The sequence below is a fragment of the Fukomys damarensis genome, unplaced genomic scaffold (assembly GCF_012274545.1).
Source record: "Fukomys damarensis isolate Sample0158 unplaced genomic scaffold, DMR_v1.0_HiC HiC_scaffold_27, whole genome shotgun sequence".
NCBI lineage: Eukaryota > Metazoa > Chordata > Mammalia > Rodentia > Bathyergidae > Fukomys > Fukomys damarensis.
The window spans coordinates 25,720,278-25,727,298 of record NW_022900939.1 but is presented as its reverse complement, the minus strand read 5'-3'; the positions used below and the strand labels follow the sequence as shown (position 1 = coordinate 25,727,298).

General features: G+C 39.2%; 1 protein-coding gene across 1 annotated transcript in view; it reads left to right on the top strand.

Annotated features, from left to right (window-relative positions):
• Positions 1-7,021, top strand: part of Fancc (FA complementation group C) — a 196,551-nt gene that overhangs the window by 618 nt on the left and 188,912 nt on the right.

Below are 7,021 nucleotides of genomic sequence, written 5' to 3'. Positions count from 1 at the left end.
GAGGTGTGGCCCAGGGTCCTGGGTCTCTCGCGAGCTCGGTGAGGGGGCGGGTCCACGGTCGATGGGCGTGGTCCCGGGCGGGAGGCGCCCCGGGTTGGGTCTGCGGAGGGGTCTGGCGGCCTGGATCTCCACCTTCGAGCTTAGGGAGCTGGGAGTAAGCGTCTTGGTTTTTGTTCTTGTTGCTGTTCCTTGAGCGCAGGCTGCTAGGTCTTAAAAGGAGAGGAGCAAAGGTGAATTTTTTTGCATAGGATCGTGAAAAGCTTTTCCCTTTTAACCTGTCACTCTGCATCCCAATTGGCCGCAGCGGGCTCTCGCACCCTCTGCCTTTCTGAGCGGGACGGAGGGGAGTAGTTGATGCGCGACTGTCTCCCCACAACTCTTGAGTACTAGGGCAAATCGTTTGCACAGCTCCTGAGAGAAAGTTTGAGTGCAGTGTGTTGGCTTGTTCTATTGCGTGTTTTAGGTAGTTGCCTTTACAACTGAATCTTCCATCTGTGATCCTGTTGTATGGGCTCTTGGCCTCGAGCTGGGAAAAGATTTGGAATTTTTGGAAAGTGAAATGAGACAGTCTTACGGAAAAGGGACAAACAAATTTCCAGCAAAGCTTTTTCTTCTGATCTGAAACATTTTGAAAGCTCTTGGGCTCCTCATGGTTTCAGTCTAACTTGTTCCCCACTTAATACATCTAAAACTGTGATGTGATTACCTTACATTTATCACAGAGCACATTTGGGTCACCCAACTTCAGCTGTTTCTGAATGTCACTCACTTCTATTGATAGATCTTTCAGAATATTTTCTCCTTCTCTCAGGTGGGGAGGGGAAGGAACGTTGTTACAAACTAAAGAATCCTAACACCATGTGTTGGGATCATTCATCACATAGGCTTGTTAGAGCTTGTTCATTATAGCTTTGTCCATTATACTTAAATTGTGGTTTCTGTGTAATGTACTATACTAGATTCACGTGGAAATAAATACTCATATATATTACTCTATCAGAGATCTCTTTCATCTATCCCTCTAGAGTAAAAGTTATATCCTACTTCTTTGGAATTGGACTTACTAACTTGCATGTGATAGATCTGAATTTATTTTTTCATTCTGTCATACTACATGATTTCTTGAAAAACATGCTGAGACCTCAGAAACGAAGGGCAAACTTGATATTTTTTTTGTTCTCATTTAAAAAAAAAACATTTATTGGCTGGGTATGGAAGCTAAGTGGCTGTGTTTATGTAAAGCTGTGCATGTTAATTTTTAAAATTAAACAGCATCTTTAACCAGTTCCATATTTCAGCAAGTAGCTCTAGTAACAAGTACTCAAGTTTTGTATTTATGCAAACCAGCTACAGAGAGGCCATGTAGGCCAACAGAAAGTTGGATTGATTATCTAGGCCACAGAGAGACCCAGGGGAATATCACATGAATGTTGGTTCCAATTGGTAGTTTTAGAGCCTCAAATCAGGCTGGAATCCAGCATGAAATGATTTTTAAAAGTTTATTTTGGCCTAGGGGATATGCATGTTCTTTTTATGGGTCCTGAATGATTAACATTTTAATATGAAAGAACACCTATAGGAGAGGTACATTGAATTTTCAGTGTTTTAAGTTGAAAATACAGTAAAAGTGGTGAAGGACAATTCATAGAACAATACAAATCTTGAGCATTTTCTTTTTTACAAAATAACACTATCATCATTATCATCATTATTTGGGCTTCATTTAGAAAGGGCCTTGCAAAATTGGCCATTCTGTTAGGCTCTTCCTAATTCTCTTGGGCACATAGAAATCATTTTCCTGTTAAGAACTGTTATATGGGGTGGGGGTGGCGCATGCTTATAATCCCAGCACTAGGGAGGCTGAAGCAAGAGGATTGCTACAAGTTGGAGGCCGGCTTGGGCTAGGGCTACATTGTGATTTCAAGGCTGGCCTGAACTACGTAGTGAGACCCTGTCTTAAAAACCAAAAAAGCTATTATATTGGAGTGCATTAGACAATTTTTTGTTGCTATAACAAAATACAATACTGATATAGGGAAAATAAATGTAACTCCCAACCCGCTATATGTGTGATATGTTGACTCCTGTTCCCAAAAACCGAAGAATGAATTCTAAGGAGCGACAGAGGTTAAGAATAGGAAATATTTATTGGGAGAGAGAGATAACAGCTCCTAAGACACAGAAGGGAACCCCAAAATGGATTGCCATGTACCCCACTTTACAGAGGAGGTTTCATAAACTAAAATTATGAAAATCATGAGGTGCAAAATCAAGAGGTGGGTGCAAGATCACGAGATGGGTACAACGTGGGACAAAACAATGATCAATAAGATTACAACTTTAGCTGCTTAGGTAATATTTATTCAGTGGGGAAGCAGGTCACAGAGCAAGGGTGCATGGAAAGAACAAGGACCTTTTTAGGAAAAGAGGAACCATGTGGTTTTGGCCACCTACTGGGGCAACACAATCCCCAATCTATTGTTTATCCCTTGGGAAAGCTTGCAGGCTAGGTCACTTTGTCTCCATCTTGAGGTCGGTCTGGCCCTCAACAGATGCACCGCCAGCCACAGTTGTAATGTGTTCTTATCTTCTGCACTGACTTCCCTCAAGGGCTAGCCCTGTCTGACTGCCTGTATATTTTGACCTTAGTTGTCTATGATAGTACCTTATATACCAAAATTATTTAGCTCACAGTTCTAGTGATTTAAGAGCATTATGCTATCATTTGCCTCTGGTGAAGCCCATCTGTCCACATCACAACTTGATAGATAACATTATGACACGCAAGTGTGCAAGAGGGAGAAGTCACTTAATAAGAAGGAAGAAAGAGAGATTCAGGAGCCGGAATCTGTTTTTCATAATGACCTATACTCATGGGAGTTTTCTGGGTTCCTGGAAGAACTACATTAATTCCTTCTGAAAGCAGGAACAATTGACTTGTGACCTGATTCCCTCCCACTAGGCCCCATGTCTTAAAAGTTACACATCTCAAAACCATTGCACTGGGGACCATGGTCCCAGTATATAACGTTAGAGAATCTACAACCTTCCTCAATAATACTATCCTGGTACTTTCTTCTAGTTGCAAGAAGGCAGGGCTCATATGTACAATTCTGTTTTCTAAACACTTAAGTGATTTTTAGCAAGTTTAGTAAATTTTGGTAATTGTTCTGATGTCACCACAGTTCAGTTTTAAAATATTTGCATCAATTTAACAAGTTTGTAGATGCAAGCTTATAGTCAGTCCTGGCTCCCACACTCAGCCCAAGGTGACCATTGATTTGCTGTCTGTCTCCATTGTCTGCTTTCTGCTGTCTCTGGATCTGGTTTCTTTCACTCAGCATAATGTTTTTGAGATTCATCTATATAGTGACATGCATCAGTAGTTTGTTCCTGGTTATTGTTGAAGTATTTCATTCTATGTACCACATTTTATTTATCAGTTAATGAACTTTTAGGTTGCTTTTATTTTTTGGCTATAATGAATAATGCTGCTCGAAACATTTGTGTGTAAGCTTTTGAAGATTTGTTTTTATTTTTCTTGGAGTGGAATTGTGGTTCATATACTAAGTTTAGCCTTTTAAGAATCTACCAAACTATTTTCTAGTGTGGCAGTAATCATTCCTCCCTCTAGCAGTGTAGGGAGGAGATAGGGGTTGACTTTTCTACATTCTTACCAACTCTTATTATTATGTCTATACATAACTAGCAGTGGTATCTCATGTTTTTATTTTGAATTTTCCTATTGACTAATGGTGTTGAACATATATCCCTAAGTTTATTAGCCATTCCTGTCTCTCTCTTTTTGGGGAGGGGGTTAGTTTTTTGAGACAGGGTCTCACTTTGTAGTTGAGACTGACCTGGAACTCACTATGTAGCCCAGGCTGGTCTCGAACTCACAGCGATCCTGCTTCAGCCTCCTGAGTTCTGGGATTACAGGTATGCGCCACCATGCCCAGCTGCTTTTCCTGTCACTTTTGAAGTGTCTATTTAAATCTTTTGCCCATGTTTTGGACTGTTATATTTGTTTTATTACTGTGTTAGATTGTGGGCATTCTCTGTATATTCTGGATACAAGTCCATTATTAGATATGTGTTTTGTAAACTTCTTTGTTACATTTTAAAATTCTTTTCAAGTTAAAAAGTTTTTTAATTTTGAGAAACCTTAATTTATTCCTTTTTTCTCTTTGCGTCACAATTAAAGTCTCATCAATTTCCAATGATATGTATGGGATGAGAAATGTATTGAAATTTTTTTTGTATGTGTATATACAGTTGTCTTGGCACTAGTTTTTGAAAAATTATCCTTTCTCTGTATAGTTTTCTTGGCACCTTGGTAAAAAACTCAATTGATCAAATTGGGATCTCGTTTCTTTTCCAGTGATCTGTGTGCCTACTCTTACATCAGCATCAGGCTGCCTTGATTGTGGTAGCTTTATAGTAAATTTTGAAATTGCAAAGTGTAAGTCTTCCAGTGTTTTTCTTCCTTTTTCAAAATTGTTTTGGCTATTCTGGGTTTATTTACATAAAAATTTTAGTATCAGCTTGTCGTTTTTTCCAAAGCAACCCTGCTGCAATGGATTTTGATAGGAATTGAGTTGAATCTTAGAACTCTTTGGGGGAAAATTGCCATCTCAACATGAACATGGTATATCTTTCCAATTGTTTAGATCTTTAATTTATCATCAATATTTGTTAATTTTTAGTGTGATAATCTTGCCCTTTTGTTAAATTTATCTTGAAATTTTTCATGTTTAATGCTATCACGGATAGAAGTATTTTAAAAATTTCATCACTGGATTATTTGTTGCTAGTATATAAAAGATTAATTGATTATTATATCGTGCAACCTTGCTGACCTTTACTATTACTTCCAGCAGGTTATTTTTTTTAGGTATGTGTGAATTCCCTATGATTTTCTACATAAAGTATATCATTTGGATATGATATGAAATTGGATAAAGACAGTTTTACTTGTTCCTTTTCATCTGGAAACCTTTAATTTTTTTTTTTTTTTTTTTTTTTTTTTTTGGCCTAATTACATTGGATACAACCTCTACTACGTTGCTGAATAGCAGTGGAGAGAGCTGATATTCCTGACTTGTGATCACAAGTCTTTTACTATAAAATATCATGCTAGCTCTTTGTAAATGTGTCTTTTGTTGTTTGTGGTAGCACTGGGGTCACACCCTCTGGCTCTCTGCCACTGACCTACAACCTCAGCCCCTTTTATATTTTATTTTGAGACAAGGAGTCAATAATTTACTCAAGTGGGGCTTGATCCTGTGATCTTCCTGTCTCAACCTTCCAAGGTGCTGGGATTACAGGGTTGTGCAACAATGGCTGGCTTCATGTTAACTGTTGTTCATAAATGTTCTTCATCATCTTGAAGGGCTTTCCTTCTATCATTAGATGATTGGAAATGTTTATGAACAGATGTTGGAGATGTTGCTATTTTGCATCCATGAGATGACCAGGTGGGTTCTTTTATTCTGTTATTATGATTTATAGCATTAATTGACCTATTAGTATTAATTTTTTATTAGTGCTATTTTAACCTTGCATTCCTGGGGGAAAATCACTCATGTAATGTAATCCATTTTATATATTGCTGGATTTGGTTTAAAAATATTATATTTAGGATTTTTGTGTCCATGTTCATGCGAACACTGGTGAGTAATATTACTTTGTGTGATGTCTTCAGCTTTAGTTAAAAGTGAAACCTTCGAATGAGTTGGTAAGTGCTCCCCTCATATTTTCTGAGTTTGTGAAAAACTGTTATTTCTTTAAATATTTGATATAATTCATCCATGAAATCATCTGTTCTGGATTTTTCTTTATGGGGACTTTTCAAACGACTTGGCTTCTTCAACATCATTGCCCTATGTGCGCGCATGTGCATCTGTTCCAATGCTGGCTCTATGGTGGTGAGCATTGTGCCTCAGAGGCCCATAGGTATATTCTCAGGAGCCTGTGCCCACTGCGGGGTTCTTGCCTTGCATGTCTGCTCCAGTGTGGGCTCTAGGTGTGCATCTTCCCAGGAACTTCCTTGGAAGTCTATGCCTGCTGCCAGGTCCTGGCTCCCATGTTTGCCTTTTCTGCGCATGCTCCTTCAGGCATAGTGGTCAGAAGTACCCAGTGGTCAACAGTTGACCCCGACCTTCCTCCTAGGTGTTTTGGGATCAGTACCTTAGGGGTACACCTCTCTGTGAACTGCTTTCTCTGATACCTTAAGGGTAGTATATTAGTCAGTGCTTAATAAACAGATTTATTGAAGATATATACATATGTAAGGATTTACAAAGTGGGCTAAAATGACTACCTTTAGAGTCAGGTGTGGAAGAGTGCAAAAGGGCTGTCTGCTTCCCAGAGATCCAAAGGATCCAGTTGAAGGCCTGTAGTTCAGTGTACTGTGTGAGTCTGTATCAGGGGGCTGAAGGGTCTTTGCTGAGGCTGAAGAGTCTCCACTGGAAGCCAGGAGATGATATCCATGGTGATGGTGAAGACTAGAGCTCCCCCAAAGAAACAGAAGCTAGTCTTCCTTCTTATTTCCCTTTTATACCATTCAGGTGACAAGCTTCCCTAGCGTGCGTCTTCCACACCCAGAACTATGCTGATCCAATTTAGTTGGGCATTTCTTACTCAAGTTGACATAATCAGTTAGCGATCACAGGTGGGTTTCTGACAAAGTACAAAAGAGGGTTTTCCTGCAAGTTCTACTGGTGAAGCGCCAGTGATCAGAGCTCTGCCACTCAGTGAGCCACAGCTGTGTGAACAGAAAGGCTCTCTACCATGTTCCTGAGGAGAATGGGTATTCTTCCTAGTGCCTTCCATCTCAGCAGTAGAAGTAACGCTGCTTCTTACATCTGTTCTTCTATATTCTTTATATTCACATCTGGCTAGTCAATCAATCCTTTGTTACTCCAATCCCATTATACTGAATTATTCTTTATATTCTTGAATTCTTTGCTTATTCAAATTGCTGTTTGGTGTCACTTTCCTGATTAGACTCAGATTAATT